Source organism: Danio rerio, chromosome 18 (assembly GCF_052040795.2).
Source record: "Danio rerio strain M-AB ecotype USA chromosome 18, GRCz13ab, whole genome shotgun sequence".
In the NCBI taxonomy this organism is placed as follows: domain Eukaryota; kingdom Metazoa; phylum Chordata; class Actinopteri; order Cypriniformes; family Danionidae; genus Danio; species Danio rerio.
The window spans coordinates 46,866,869-46,884,148 of NC_141038.1; the positions used below are offsets into that span (position 1 = coordinate 46,866,869).

General features: G+C 34.1%; 1 long non-coding RNA gene across 9 annotated transcripts in view; it reads left to right on the forward strand.

The window, feature by feature from the left end:
- The window catches only part of LOC137488332 (uncharacterized), a 300,450-nt gene that overhangs the window by 70,371 nt on the left and 212,799 nt on the right, over positions 1-17,280 (forward strand). The window contains exon 4 of one of the 9 annotated variants that reach the window (XR_015515362.1): positions 1,692-1,812. The exons of the other annotated variants lie outside the window; for them this stretch is intronic. This is a non-coding gene — a long non-coding RNA (uncharacterized LOC137488332). Of the gene's footprint in view, positions 1-1,691; positions 1,813-17,280 lie in introns of those variants that run through there. 9 annotated transcript variants of the gene reach the window in all.

Genomic DNA, 17,280 nt, shown 5'->3' on the forward strand with positions numbered 1-17,280 from the left:
CTCATCTCCGTTTGGAAACATTTGGTGGTATATGAACGCCTTCATCTTTTAAGGTTGCCTGCGAGAAAGCTGGGCCAATTTGCTGAGCAGATTCTTTGAGCATTGATTCAAGTGCGGTATCAATATGCCTTCTGTTTATGCAGATGTTGATGTTAAATCAAGAGTGCTGAGCAAAGCTTCTGACGGTTCGTAGATTACGGCCTGGAAAGAGAAGGCTTTCTAAGAAGGAAAAAAAAGTCCCAATGCAACTGCGCTGTCGTGTTCTGCGCACCTGATTCACTCTTTAACCCAGATTTATGAAGGTAATTGCAGTATTATAAATGAATGACGCCGGTGGTTCAGTGAGCTAGTCATAAACAAGAAAAATGGATTGTGGGCAGGTATCTGAAGATCAATGTCTGAGTTATCCATCTTAAAAGCTAATGGTACCGCAACAAGGTTAAAGACTTTTACATCCATTTGTTTTCATTACATTTTTGCGAATCAAAAGGTAATAGTCTGATGATTCTTCTTCTTTTAATGTCATAATTATTCATAGAAAGACTTCTCTTTTTATATTATTAGCCCCCATCCCCCCCCCCCCCTATATTGTTCCCCACTTTGTTTATTATGTTTATTTATAAAAAAAACCATTGCCTGGTCTGTTGAGTCTCGAAATTCTGTTGCGACATTCGGGTGGTGGGGTCAGAATTTGGCATCAACAACTAGGGTTGGTTATCGTTTGGGGTTGTTTCCATAACGATGCTAAATCGATACTTTTAAAACGGAACCAAAGCGGTGCCTGAACCGATACTTTTGAGCCACAAAATTATGGTGGATGAAACTAGGAATTTTTTGACAAAATCTTTTAAAAAACAATATTAATAGAACAATATAAGTTTAAAGTATACATCATTTCATATTTCATATATTTGAAGTACATTAATATATTTCCTTTGATCATTTGTTGGTTAGCATGAATTTAAGATTTGCATTATGAAATTACATTAGCATACTACTAACCTGTGGAAAGGCTGTCATTAAAATACAAAACTCTTTTTTTCTAGGGTTGTAAATGTTATATATAACTAGTACAATGTTATGCTCTGACTGTCACCATGGGGAAGATAAAAAAAAGTAGATATTCGAAATGAGTTAGTTAAACTATTATGTTTAAAAATGTGTTGTAAATAAATCATGTGCTGAAGACGGAAATCAAAAATGAATGAAGGCAAAACTAAACAAGTTGATTATGACTTACATGAGCGTGACTGAAAAGTACACTTGATCAATGTGTTACATCTGTTCTTTGGTACTTGCCGACTGTAAATTCAAGACTGCATTTTCTATCGTAAAACTATATACACTTGATTTCTGATTAACAATGGTCTCTGCATAGCCGAGGACTTCTTATTATATTAAAAGTGTTAAAATAGCTGTTACCTGTGTCGATTTGGGCGTCAACTTCTGACGAATGCTCAATTGTTGAATCTATGCCACGAAGGATGAAGGCAAAAGGGGGTCCAACTCGCTACAAGTAAGTGTAAGGTTTCTTTCACACCTGTGAATCGATTAATTTGTTCCAAAACAAGGATTAAAATTGTTACAGTGTTGTTCTTGGTGCAGTTTGCACCGGACCAAAAAAGCTAAAGCAAGTCACGTGTGAGTTAACTCTCCTTACATTGATCAGATTTTCATGGTTTATTTTGCAGAGTCGCGCTCAGCTGTCATTTTAATTGATGGCGATGGGCAATAAAACATCATAAGCGGAAAGCTGCGCTTTAATTTTAAATGGTCATGCCCTCAAACATCGTCACCAGATATAAATCAGAGGTAAGAATTTCTCATACAGAGCACTTGGCTAGACTACTGTTCGGTCAATGTTCCTAACAGATAAACAGCTCTCGTTAATAGTTCAGCATGCTTTCACTTTCGTATTTGACATGAAACACGCATTTATTGGTAGGAATGCTGACATCCCGCCCTACTCCTAATTCTCTCTTCATATAGCCATATATGCCTATTACATACACTGTGAAATAGCTGAGCTCGGATCGTTTTGCTTTCTCACTACAATCGATCCGCTCCAGAGTTTGTTTCAATCGAGCCGAGACCACCTCATTCAGGCGATCTCGGACCGATTGATTTGGCGCGGATCAGAGCACGATTGCTGGTTTCGCATATGCCAAACTAATCGTGCTAACTGCAGGGCTCGAAATTAACTTTTTTACTTGGTAGCACCGGTGCTCCCAACTTCAAATATTTAGGAGCACCAAAAATTTTTTAGGAGCACCAGAAAAAAATTTAGGAGCACCCACCAAAAATGAATGAGCACAGCTGCAAATTGTTTTTTAAGGGATTTATTGTATTTTAAAACAATATTAATAGGACTAACAAAAACCAGAAACAACTATCTAACTAAAGCTGCGAAGACATTGATATTTGTGTGCAATAATTCCAAAATGAATGTCTAATAATTAGGCCATAGAATATTAATGATGATGAAAATGACAATAATAGTAACAATGAATTCCATTTCTCATTATGATGCTGCCTTGAATGTGCATGAATGTAGGTTATCTGCTATTAAAAGTCTGTTACTTTATGAAAAATAATTGTATAGTTTGCATCAAACAAAAATGAAGCATTGCAGTAAGAAATATTTATTTTGTACTGCTGTTTTTATATGCATGTCAATTTAATAAATAATATTTCTGATACAAAACAAACAAAAGATTATAATAAATCATTCAATTCAATGATGAAAGCTGCAAAGCAGTCATCAGTAAATAAATAAAAAAATAATATACAACTCAAAAAAAGAATAGACAAAAGAAAGTAAGTAAAGTCTCACTTCTATCACTCTTTAAAAGTTTTGGTTTCAGTTTGTGTCAATTTAAAGGTTCAGTCTGAGCTGATCTTCATTTTTCTGTGTTTGTGGAAAGCAGGCGAGTCAGCCGACCCAATTAATAAGTAGGCAGCGCAAGATTATTGCGCTAACCATCGGCGCAAATCCGGTCTTTGTTATGAGCCGCAGTTTCAGTGTAAACTTAGTAAAGGCGAGCTTCTTTGGCGATGATGCAGTATTAGATTTGACTTTTAGCGGACATTTGCGCTGAACACGCAGTGAATGCGACGCATGGAGATTCGGGCACCTTCTCCAAGAAGCGCGTACTCGATTGATCTCAGCTGGCGGATCATTATTCACCACGTGACGTGTCATGATCGCTTTCATCTGCGCCTCAACTTTAGGTGGGGTTTTCAAACTTGTGTGCTTTAAGTTTTTACTCTTCAGCCGTTTGCATTTCCTGTGGTCATAAAAGCTCCTTCCCTGTCATCTGACAGCGGAATACCTTGAGTGAATGACAGCTAATATGAACCAATATAGCGGCAGGGAAGAGCGATTCAGCACGTTTTTACAAAAAATCAAAACAGGTCGCACTACAACCATTATCTGCAGTCGCACTAATGCTCCCAGATATATTATGAGGTCGCATAGATTAATTTTCGGGCGCATATGCGACCAAAATGGTCGCAATTTCGAGCCCTGTAACTGGGCACATGACACAGGTTCCAAAACAAAAGTCTAGGCATGGAAGCGCCCTAAGTGTACCTAATAAAGTGGCCGGTGAGTGAATACGCATGCATGTTTGTAAAATGTATGCTAAACATCTTATTCCTTTGTATGTTCTCTCATCAATGATGTGATGAAAACTCAATGCAACACACCCAGCAGGCACACAACCATAGATATATACATTAGATATCGCATAGGGACCCTGAGCATGCGTCAATAGCGCCGCCACATTGATACAGTGCTCCCAGGACAAATGTCATTCAACCGCACTAGTCAAGACAGTGTTATTACGTGAAGATGCGGGACTTTAGCGCTGTCTACGGGTGTAGTAACGAGCAAACAATGAAAACAAAGCACAAAGGCAGAACATTTCATAGGTAATATTAAGTTTTTTTCTGTTTTTGTATGTTCTAAACTTTTGTGCTATTCAGGTAACGTTATTGATGATAACAGTCACTTACTGCATTCACCATACGGCAAAACAGCTCCAACTCGCACTAAACACTCAGCTTATGCTAGTTTTGTTGAATAAAATCAGCAAACAATGCAAAAGAAATATGACAACGAGATGCTGCGATGCCAGAAACTTGTATTATTGTCGGACAACGTTCGTGAAAGAGTCGTTCGGGGGATTCATTCACAAACGCGTTGCTCCCTCTGTCAGTATGAGCAGTGAAAGCAGGAGAGGAGGTGTGCTTCAGGACATGGATTAGATAAAAGTTTAACAGGGAGGGTGAATAATACATTTCTGTACACACAAACACAAGCTTTTTGTCAGGAATGCCCGTGCGGTCACTGATCCATCAATGTAGAAAAGTGATGTAAAATTATAATTTTTGTAATTAGAAAAAAAAAATTACATAATAACACCCAGGAAAATTCCTTATCATAGATATATGTGTATATGTGTATATCTCTGGCTTTGGATTGTCACAGTCCTCCACTGTACCTTGGTCCCACATTCATTTCAAAGGAGCGCTACCCTGTAGCAAGATGGCGGTGCTATTGACGCATTCCATCCAATAGACAACAATAGGCCAGGCGACATCTAATGTATATATCTATGGCACACAACAACAAGGCATTAATTTTTGGTTAGATTTAGGTCATGATGTCAGGTGACCAAAATTTTATTTCTAGCCAGCGTCTAAGGACAGCATTATTTTGACATCCAATAATGATGTCAAATTACATTAATATTTGGTTGATTTTAGGTTGTGTTAGTGACCAAAATCCAACGTCTGATAGATGTTGTAGTAGTAACGTCCTCACAACGTCAAGGTGTACAGTAACATGATTAGACGTTGATATTTGGTTGATTTTAGGTTGGACATTGACATCGGCCTGACCTTAAGTTCTGACGTCAACCCGATTTTCATTTCCTCCATGCTTGGGTACATTGGGGTACAACCTCAATGTGACATCATGTTGACCTCCTGTGCCCGCAGGGTAGTCGTTAATATTGCTGAGATTGAATGTTGTCAAAATATAATGTGGTAATTAAGCAATCACCAATATAGAAGAAACACACATGGCAGAAAGAGAGAAACACATAGAATAATATAAGGCTCAATGATAATATAATTAGTTTATTAAATATGAAATAAAATAAAATGTAACTAATAATTTAATCAAGTTAAATAACAAACAAATAATAACAAATAACATAGCAAACATTTATTTTATATTTACTAATATCTGACTTTGTACAAATTTAAAGACAATATAAAAAAACAATATCTGAACATATCATCCCCTTTCCATACATCAATGAGCTTTATTATTCAGCTTTTAGAAGACATACAAGTCTGTTTCAGACTGTTTTCAACGAACATAAAAATGTTTGACGTTACACACCTCTGGTCAGTGTAACCGGTTCTGCGTTGTGTTTTCTTTGTTTTAGTAAGGAATAACCAGTCGGAGATCTGCAGTTGTGACGGCTCTTTACTCAGTGAGAATTAACCAAAAAGCACAGCTTTTACAGTGTGTCTTCGCCCTTACAGCTTTTCTCTCCCATGCGTAGTCAGTGCAGAAAGGGAAGAGATGGAGAGAGATAGAACAAAACTCCAAACAATATTAACAAAGTGACAAAACATACATGAGAATAAACCAAAAAGCACAGCTTTTACAGTGTGTCTTCGCCCTTACAGCTTTTCTGTTAAAGTAAAGTGCAATGCGGTTAGCATTCGCATGCTTCAGTTAGGCTAAAGTCAATCAAAACCTCAGTTTTAGTGAGAACACAAAAATAATGAAATATATGTGAAAAATAAAGGTATAAATATTATTTTAACATGAAAACTGGCTTTAAAAGATATTTATAAAGTACAGATAATTAAAGATTAATTGGAGCTTAGCAGACACCCACCTCTCCCATGCGTAGTCAGTGCAGAAATGGAAGAGGCGGGTGCAAAACAGGAAATTAAACAGCGTGAGCTCCCTTAGAAATTTAAAGGAAAAGACACACACTAACAAACACCTCAGGTATACTTACTAACTCATTAGATAAAATACATATTTTGTGTAATTCTATACTTAAAGCGAATTATAATTTTCATACCTGTTACATCAGCACAAACCCTCAAATATTTAACTTGTCTTTTGCTGATATCGTTGTTGCATAATAGATCATGGGTCGATCTGGATTTATAAAAGGTTACTTAATCAACAGATGTCATGTTATAGTTAAACACCGTTTTCACTGATTTCTGCGCTAACTGCCTGTAACGTTAACTTACATTATGCTCACTATCCTCGGCCCGTTCTTAACTTTGATTCAGCAAAATATCTAAGAAACACAGCGAAAATTGACTTCATTAAGTTTCAACCTTTATTACAGCTCATGACGGACATTTCTCAAAGAGGGAATAACAAAAATCTTACCTGAGACGGTGTGTGGGAGCTTGAGTGCCCAGCAAGCGCACGTTGCAATCGATGACTCTCGCTTGTTTAATAATGCCTGTGAGAGCGGTGACATAATTTTGACAGTGACGCTTTTTCAGGTCTTCGTGTCTGTGGTAAAACATTATTTTGTGTTTGTAAAGTACACCCATTGTAAATGTATCAGTCATATACAAACAGACAAAGAAAATGTTGCATCTGTGCCTGTTCTAATTGCAGATTTTGGAATTGTGCCCTCCGAAAATTATGAGTGCGTTCCGTTTTCCTGTACGATTTTAAAATTACTGATGCGTGAATTTTATTTATGCGTTAAATATTTATGACAGCAAATTTATTACATAAATACTTCACTTAAATACCATCTAAATAATCTAATGGCATTTTTAAAAAATCAATAGTCATCCCTACTGAAGGCTAACAGTCAAAGTTTTCCCGCTGCTGCTCTGTGTCGTCTATATGAGCTTTCTCTGATATGAAAGTGCCCCGTACAGTTTTGTGCGTTTTAAACATCAATCTCAAATCACTGTCTGCTACAATGACTTCTCAAACACACACAATGAAGAAAAATGAACCCCGGCCTGTTCAGTTCACCCTCAAAGCTATCATCGTGAAGTCGGGCCTGCTCTGAAAATCTGTCATGCCACATTACGGCAGGATAGCTGCCTCTGCTCTGTCTGCTTTTCATTGGCACGGGAGAATTCGATGAATATTTTATGGCTATGGATATTTTGTAACATGGTTCTAGTGAGCCAGCTATAGCTGCGTTCAAAACTGCCGTGAACTGAGCAGAGTTCACAGCAGGAGAGCTCACTGGTGGAGTTAATCTGCGGCCTGAGCTCACAGGACAGCCTGTTATGTAATGTGCGCTTAAAATGAATAAAGGTTATGCATAACACACACTGATGATTTTGTGCATTGTAGACCCTCTGGGGGAGCTTTGTAATATTATACTGTATGTAGAACATAGTTCAAGAAAGGACACTCTAAGAAAGGGCAAATAGGTAAAATATATGGGCTTAATTTATTTTTTTCCACATTATTAAAAACCAGTCCAATACCAAATCAGAATTTTCTGATTGCATGCAAAGAAAAATTAACAATGAATTGGCATGAACATTTATGCTGATGTGCATGAGATTTTTAAAAAATAATTTTAAATGTATTATTAGAAGTACTGGGTTTAATATTGATAGTATTGGTGGTGGTGGTAGTGGTAGTTATTTATTTATTATTATTATTAATACTAATAATAATTTTATTATTATTATTAAACTTTTTTGAAAAAATATTTTTGTGTTATTAGTAGTAGTATTTTTTATTCATTTGATAATAATTATAATAATTGTTGTTGTTAATAAAAGTAATAATATGTATTAATGTTGTTATTATTATTATTATTATTATTATTATTAATATTATTATTAATGATAATAATATTAATTGTTCAAAGTCATATTATTTTTTTTGTATTATTATTATTATTATTAGTAGTAGGATTAGTTGTAGTAGTAGTAGTATTTGTAATTTATTACTTTATAATAATAATAATAATAATAATAATTATTATTATATTAATAATAGAGCTAATAATATTTTTTTCTGTTGTTATTGTTGTTGTTGTTGTTGTTGTTAAAGAAATGATAAAATTTTAAAATATTAATAATAACAATAGTAATAATAATTGTTAAAAAGTGTAAATTTTATGTATCAAAAAAGTAATTTTTAATTTTGTTTTATTATTAGTAGATGTAGTAGTAGTAGCAGTAGTATGTATTCATTTTTATTGATTTAATAATAATAATAATAATAATAATAATAATACTTTTATGTATTGTTATTATTATTAATATTATTATTATTATTATTAATTGTTAAAATTATTATTTTGTTTTTTATTATTATTAGAAGTAGTAGTAGCAGTATTTTTTATTCAGTTATTTATGTAATAATAATAATAGTTTGAAAAGCATATATTTTTTATTTTGCTAAAATTATAAGTAGTAATATTAATAGTAGTAGTATTGTATTTAATAATAATAATAAACATATTAATTATTATTATTAGTAAATATTGTTAATACTACTACTCCTGCTACTAGTGGTACTACTACTTATATTAATAATAATAATAATAATAATAATAATAATAATAATAATAATAATAATAATAATGGTAATGATTGTTAAATTGTTTGTAAATTTATTTATTTATTTATTTTGTGTGGTCTTTTTGTTGTTGTTGTTGTTTTTTGCTTAACTCTTGTCGCTGGCACAATTGGACTGATTATATTCATCGATTCATCAATACTATGTACTGTTGCACCCTTAATATTTAATGTTTAAAGAGCATGTATTTAATCAAAATCCATACATATTGTAAACAAAAATATGTTAACATTTGCTTCAAATAACCAGCTATATATTATACGACTTTTCTGATATAGTGCTTGGCTGCTCCATTTGTACAGATGTGATGCAGAGCACACAGGTAAAACACCAAAAATATGTAGAAACAGTACATCAACTTCAGAATTATAAGGTTCTATCTGCGTTCTGAATGATTTCGAAATATTGAGCTTCAAAGTTTTTGAATTCCATAAAGCAAACATCATGTGTGTAAAATAAGCTATTAAAATAAACAACTTATAAAAAGCATCCCATAATGTAAATAAGTTGTCATTTAATAAGAATATGTCAATAACTCAATTTTGACAAAAATGTCAAATAGAACCTTATAATTCTAAGGTGACGACATGGCTTGATTGCTTCAACAAATTTGTGTTCATCTCGTATTTTCTTTTCATGACAACATCAGTTATGCTATAAAATAAGTAGCAATGTGTTCCAGTTTACGCTTAAATGTTAACAATGAACCTGGTTTGTGATTTATTTTCTTTAGAGATATAATTGAATACTCAAAATGATATCAAACACCAAAGTTTTTGCTGATTTTAAAGTGGGGAAATTTTCTTTGCTCAAATTCAGAAGAAGATTTTATCTAAACATATTGGTTATAAAGCCACATTAGTTTTTATGCATGCTTTGTCGATGTTACAGCCTTCCTGAGTATTGTTGCTGAGTATGTCCTTCCCTTTTTGACCACAGTGTACCCATCTTCTGATGGCTACTTCCAGGAGGATAACGCACAATGTCATAAAGCACAAATAATCTCAGACTGGTTTCTTGAACACGACAATGAGTTCACTGTACTCAAATGGCCTCCACAGTCGCCAGACCTCAATCCAATAGAGCACCTTTGGGATATGGTGGAACGGGAGTTCCGCATCATGGATGTCCAGTTGACAAATCTGCAGCAACTGTGTAATGCTATCATATCAATATGGACCAAAATCTCTGAAGAACATTTTCCAGTATCTTGTTGAATCTATGCCACAAAGGATTAAGGCAGTTCTGAAAGAAAAAGAGGGTCCAACTCGATACTAGTAATATGTACCTAAAAAAGTGGCCAGTGAGTGTATATCTGTTCTTGCACACTCCAGCCTAACTCTTAAACCTACCTATACTAGTAATCTTGTAAATAAAAAAAATACAAAAAACTAATATAATATTTTTTGGCAAACAGTAAAAAGTAACAGATCTGTTTTGTTATGGAGGGATAAAGATGATGATTCCGACATTTTGTCTTCACTTCCCAATTATCATGACAAGTGTGGGTAGAGGCGGCACCGCACCTCCAAAATAGGCAGAAGGGTGCTATTTACATTATTGAGATATGATATCATGTCCCTGTGAAAGAGACCATTAAAAACCCTACAAGATGCCAAAAACTGCTTTGAGATCTTAAGAACGATTCTGCTGAGGAGGGTCTCATTGAAAGCAGAACGAATTTCTGTATAAATCGTTCATAAAATCATTTTCGCATAAATTGTCGCTTTCAATTCAGTTCAGCAATTTGCGCGAGAATAGATTTAGAAATGATTCGTTCTGCTCATGTTGCGTGAATGAGGCACTTTGTAGTTATGGTTCTGCTTAAAAGCATTTGTCATCCTAAATATCCTTGTTTTAGCTTGCAAAGCCATTAGTCAAACAATTCTTTGGAGAAATAAAATCAGCTGTCTGTGTTTCAATGCCTCAGAAGTGTTTGTGGTGACCTCATTTCTTTGTCTATAACAATTTGAGAGTTTTTATTGAATTTGAATTACGTTTTGAATGCAGAAAGCTAAATTGGGGTTCAAATATGTATTGTTTATTCTTAATAAATCCAATGTATATACTGTATAGGCATAATGCAACTATTAATAACATGTGGAGAACTTATGAACTTACAATCTGTTCCGAATAATAACCGTGTGAACATAAAAGTGTTATGAGACATTTTGTTATGTTGGCCAGAATAATATCATACAGTAGCAGCTGTTGACTTTGAACATACAGTATGCCCTGAATGAGTTCAACTCAAAACCATCCATCAATGTCTTGAAATACTGAGAGAAGTCAATATCAAAAGTGTGAAAAACATTGTAGCTTAAAGGTGCCCTATAGTGAAAATCTGGGTATACAAAGGCATGGTAGAATAAAAGATCAGTGTACGGAAACGGGCATATGAGCCTCTGACACCACTGTTTTCTTGTTTTTATGTAAATTCCGCAAGTGTAAAACCTCAGTGGACAATGGGCCAATCAAAAGACAAAACAAACTGCGACAAGACTCACAAGATATGAAACATGGACACAAGCCACGCACCTACATTGGAAGTAGCAAACTTGCGTTTGGAAAAGACACGATTTGTGAACGGCTGCCATCATTTGCGATCTAATCTTTCTCTTGCACAGACATGCTGGATTCTCCTGATTTGTTGACGAATGGGTTGCAAATCTATTTCTTGGCACTTTGTGGGTTTTTAACGGGGCCTTTGCCTTTGGCAAAAAAACTTTCCAGAGTCATTGATTTTTTTTTTTTAATTCATTTTGCTGCTTGGTTAAATTTGGACGCTCTAGTTACAGAGATGTAATTGAGAAAATACGGTCATTCTTTAAAATAAAAGATTTTTGAAAATAAGAGATCATTCAGACTTGGATAATAAATAAAACAAGTAATTAATGGTTATTTGAGCAGCCCAGTACCAATTGATCCTCGGGGGTTGAGGACCACTGCTGTTGCGGATGTTTTCATCCAGTCTGGAGTGATTTTGAGTCTTAATTCGTCCACAGCTTTCACTGTGTTTCAGCGAATGGAATGGTTTTTGATTACAAATTTTGCATTGACACATATTTTAGGAAAATGCTTTGTTGTCATGGCTTTACAATCAAAGAAATGTCATTAAAATGGTAGTCAACCGGGCAAAACTGCCACAAACAACAAAAAGGTAGTAAACTTGTACAGAACACAAGGGTTAAATGCTGGATGGGGAATAGATTCCTCAAGCTCAACAAATATTAAACTGAGGGGATTCTTTTTGGTTCTTCCAAAACCAGATGTTCTATATTTAGTCCTTTTGAGGATCTCATTGCATATGTTAAGGCAGTGCGGGGAAAAGAAAAATAATGCGGGTGTTATATTTGACTCTAACTTTGTCTTGAATGCCGATTAGCTCAGTTGTCAAAAAAAGATATTATCAGCTGAAATCATTTTCCAGGCTTTTTGTGGTTTTTACAAAAAATAAAAAATAAATAAACGTAGGCTAAAGCGAGTATTTCCAATGAGCCTGTGTTGTTCTTTCATTTACTTTGTGTCTGTTTTAGAATTCAGTTCAAGATAGTTGATAGTTTTAAATAACTTAATGGACAAAGCCCTGTGTTATTTCTCAGATCTGATTTATTGCAATTCGGCTCCTTGGTCCATTGGGTGTGCAGATAAAGCTCTTCTGCATATCCTACGGTCACGTCTTAAATTAAAAGGTGAGTCTTTGCTGCTCCACATCTATGGAATCAACTGCCACCTGATTATTAAGGGTGCACTTCAGTGTCTTAATTTCAAATCTAGACTCAAGACTATACAACTTAGTTAACAGTGTTGGGAAACATGCACAATCAATCAGTACATATACTCTTTATGGAGGAAAAGAAAACAGTGTGTGACCTGTTTGATTGCAATCAAGCCAAAACTGAACACAACTTTGCAGTGAGAGCTCCTTGTATTCAAGCTGTACCTCATTTGCAAGTCTGTTTATATGAAAATATCTGTTCATTAGGGTCATAAAAGTACATGTAAATGCATGATATTTGGAGTATGCCAAATTGCTATAGAGCTAAAGTTGTCTAATTGTAGAATTAGGGTGCTTTCACACCTGTGAATCGATTCAGTTGTTCTGAAACAGGGATTGCAATTGTTACATTGTTGCTCTTTGCTCTTAGTGCGGATCGCTTTCACACTGCAATGTTTCTAAACAGACCAAAGGAGCTAAAACAAGTCAGGTGTGAGTAAACTCTCCTCACATTGGTCAGATTTTCAGGGTTTATTTTGCAGAGTCCTGCTCAGCTATCAGGGGGAGATGGTGGTTTGGTGGTGTTTGATGTGCATGTCTGGTGTGTGTTACTTCCAATTGTCATGTGCGCAACGCATCCGGTGTTCAACCCCTTAAGGTTGGAGTCTGCTTTAGTTTTGTGGATCAATGACTGTAGGAAAAAATATTACTCTGGATGCCAACATTATACGAACAAAAGCTAAAAAGCTGTATGAACCTTTTGCTGACAACAATAAATGTTAACAATAACAATAAATGTGCCTGACAACAAGTTTTGATCTTTGGTTTCGGTCTACTGGACTTTGGACTACTGGAAACTTTGAACTTTGATTGTTTAACATGAGAGAAAAGGGTGCAAATGGATGGTAATGCCTGTCTGAGAAAAGTGTGTAAAGTGTGTAGTGAGGGGTTTTATTACCTTAAAACATCTATAATAGTTGTAAAGCTGATTACTTAGTGGATTTTGCCTATTGCGGGTTATTTTTAGAACGTACTGTAACTCCCTCGAATAACGATGGACCACTGTAGTCTTTCATTTACAAATCATACAAATAACTTTAAGTAATTGCATTGAATATCAGTTTGAACTATAAAACATTTTCATTTTAATTTAAACTCAACTTTAAGATTCAGTAGTCTTTTTTATAAATTGTCTACTTCATTTTCAAAGAGGTAAAAGCTTCTTCCAAATCCACACATTTATCCGATCCTCGCTTTCTCTTAACTGCAGCGAAGCAGTCGTATGTCTGCGATGCGGTTGGTAAGCAGACGTGAGAGTTGAGATTGATGGTGGTTGTGGATAATGGCAGGCTATCTCAGTACCTGTCGGCTTGCTGTACGGAAAGATCCTTCCCTCAGGTCTACTGATAAAAAAACCCATCATCGTGTGACGTGATTGAAACAAAGTACTCCCGGTGTTCTTCACGTCCGTGTGCATCTGAAAGTTTCTCCCACAATCTTTAGAAAGGAGATCTTTTGTCCATTAGAAAGAGCAGCATGGTTCAAGTGATAATGATGAGGATGGCGTCTATATCATTCAATCTGCATTCTCTTCATAATTAATGTATGTAATTAAGATTTTCATTACAAGAGAACAGATGTTGTTAGCCTCTTGCTGATAATGGGCTTTGATCAAGCCCAAGATAAATTTGCAGAACTGATTAAACTTGAGAAGTTTCTACTACATTAGCGGGTTGAGTTCCTTCACGGGATGTCATGATGCATCGACTGCTTGTTTTCAGTGACAATTTATTCAGTCATATAGAAGCATCTTTAGTATAACGTAATGACTTACTTTTGACCCTTAAGGTCTTTGCACACGAAAGTCTAAACATTTTCATATGCGTTTTTTTTTTTTTTTTTTGTATTCACATGCTAAAAATTCATCCCGTACACAAACCTTGCACACTGTCTAATGCGTATTAACTAATCCATTACGCAATAAAGCAAAACATTTTGAAGTCTGTTTAAGCAGTGATGCTTTGTTCTCCTCTCTTCTCCAAAGAAGAGGAATAGGCTACATATTGTGTTCATCCAATACTAGAAGAAGAGTTTATTTGGATTACACTGTAAAAAAATATCCACACAATTCATTCATGTTGTCCTAACACAAATCGATTAAGTTAGCTTAACAAATTTAAGTGGACTAAACATAAAACAACTATGTTGTCCCATAAAAATCTTAAGAATTCTGTTGTTTCACTTCATATTAAACAAGTAGTTTGAACAAGCAGCTAAAAGTTTTTGAGTGTATGTTTGATTGTTATTTAGTGCGATGATCAATATTTATTTTTCATGGCTGATTCCAATTGTCATGTCTTCTTTTTTTTTTGTCCCCTAACTGGTTGATTCTGATGCTCATTGCTATTTGTTTTTTATTATATATATATATATATATATATATATATATATATATATATATATATATATATATATATATATATATATATATACATACATACATACATACATACATACATACATACATACATACATACATACATACATATATATATATATATATACATACATACATACATACATACATACATACATATATATATATATATATATATATATATATATATATACATACATACATACATACATACATACATATATATATATATATATATATATATATATATATATATATATATATATATATATATATATATACATACATATATATATATATATATATATATATATATATATATATATATATATACACACATATATGTGTATTTATATATATATATATATATATATATATATATATATATATATATATATATATATATATATATATATTAAGCAAGACACAGGGAAAGATAGAATAAAAATATGAATAGTCAAGCAAGAGGTTATTTTTCATCATCAGAGACTGAAAAATGTCCAGTAATTTAAAATTAGAGGCAAACACTGTACGTTAGTCATGATTCAGAGATGCTGTATTAACTAATTTATTAGACCAACAACTAATTTATTACCCCATCAAAGCTGCCCTAAATTTAGTGTTGATAATTAACTAAATCATTCTTCAGTAGGTTAAGCCAGCAGTATGACCCAGCTTCTTATTCAAAATAATATTTGTAATAAAATAATTGTTGTTTTCTATTAATTTTTATTTTAGTTGGTTTAAAAAAGCTGAAAAAATATACAAACACACAAATAGTAAAGCACTTATTATTAATAATATTGTAATTCTGATGGCCAATTATTTGCTTGCAGTTCTTAATTATCAAGCAAGTTTTAATCATTTAATGGTTTTAAATAACTTTTTTGTTGTTGTTGTGTTTAATGCTGTTTTGATTAATGCTTAATTAATGTTTGACTTCTGAGAAGCTGAATATGTTGATTCAAAATTGAGAATAAAATGCTAATTCAATAGTCCTTTCATCTTTTGCCTAATCCTAATAATTTGTAAGATTTGTTTAATTTCTAAACAAGCTTTTTGACAGAACCCTACAATTTTTGAGATCCTACATATATGAATATTGTATAATGAACTGCATATAAGCAGTTACTAATTTAATTTAGATAAAATAATGTCAAAACGTGAAGTTAAAACATAACCATCTTTGATTTAAGTTTGTGAAATTATGCTGCATAAAACAAAACAGCACAAAAAAAAAAACATGGTCTGAATGAGTATGTAAATTCACACAGTGGGTGATGCCGTCAAATATTGTTTCCTTAGTGCTGTTAGTAAAGCAGTGTTGTTCTTTCAAATAATATCTAATATTCTTTATGAGAAGCAGCATAGACTGTAAAAAAATGTACTGTGTAAATACATATCCACAAAGTAAAGAAAAACCAAGGTTGGTATGATATATCATTTATCTACTATATTAAACATATTCATTCATCCGAGGAATTCTGCTCCTCCAGCGCAGGGGTATTTAGATTTTTCAGTCATTCCAGTTGAGTTCCTGTGAAGTGAAATGAGGTATGACAGTGACCTTTACTAATTGGCTGTTGAGAAACTTGAGTGGGTTTGAACAGTTGAGCGGTCTGAAGCATTATGTCTAAATGACATGTCCCTCTTGCGGATCTGACACTGCGATACATTTAGAATAAGTCACAATTCTGTGTAATTATCAAAACGGTTACTTTTTAGGTGTATGTGGGGTCGTGAGGTTTAAATCAGCATCTTTGCTAACTGATTTCACATACCCTTGTGAAAACGAAGACTTTAGCAAACTTATTAGAGTGCTAATTGCAGAATTGTAAGAATAACGGTGCAATGTGAGGATTTTGGCATGCACAATTATTTGCTCTTGAATTCGAAATTGCAATTTATAAAGATGTGACACCACATCAGACTTGTAAATCTTTTATAAAATGGTAGCAAATCACATTTTTCCAAGTTGCAATTTTTATCAGATAAATCGCAATTCGATTTTTTTTCTCCAAATCCTGCAGCCCTAGATTTTGAACATTTAATTAAATGTATTTATAATTAAATGACAACATTTGAGATTTATTCATTCATTCATTTTCATCTGCCGGATTGTGGGGGCAGCAGTCTTAAGAGAGAACCCCAAACTTCCCTCTCCTCAAACGCTTCCTCCAGCTTCTCCGGGGGGATCCCGAGGCTTTCTTAGGCCAGCCGAGACATAGCTGAGGCCTCCTGCCTGTGGGACATGCCTGGAACACCTCCCTAGGTAGGTGTTCAGGAGGCATCCGAAACAGATGCCCAAGCAACCTCAGCTGACTTCTCTTAATGTGGAGGAACAGCAGCTCTACTCCGAGCTCCTCCTTGTGACAGAGCTCCTCACCCTATCTATAAAGTTTCCGCCACAAGTCCAAAGGCATGCGGTACAGGTGAATTGGGTAAGCTAAAATTGTCCGCAGTATATATGTGTGAATGAGATTGTATGGTTGCTTCCCAGGGATA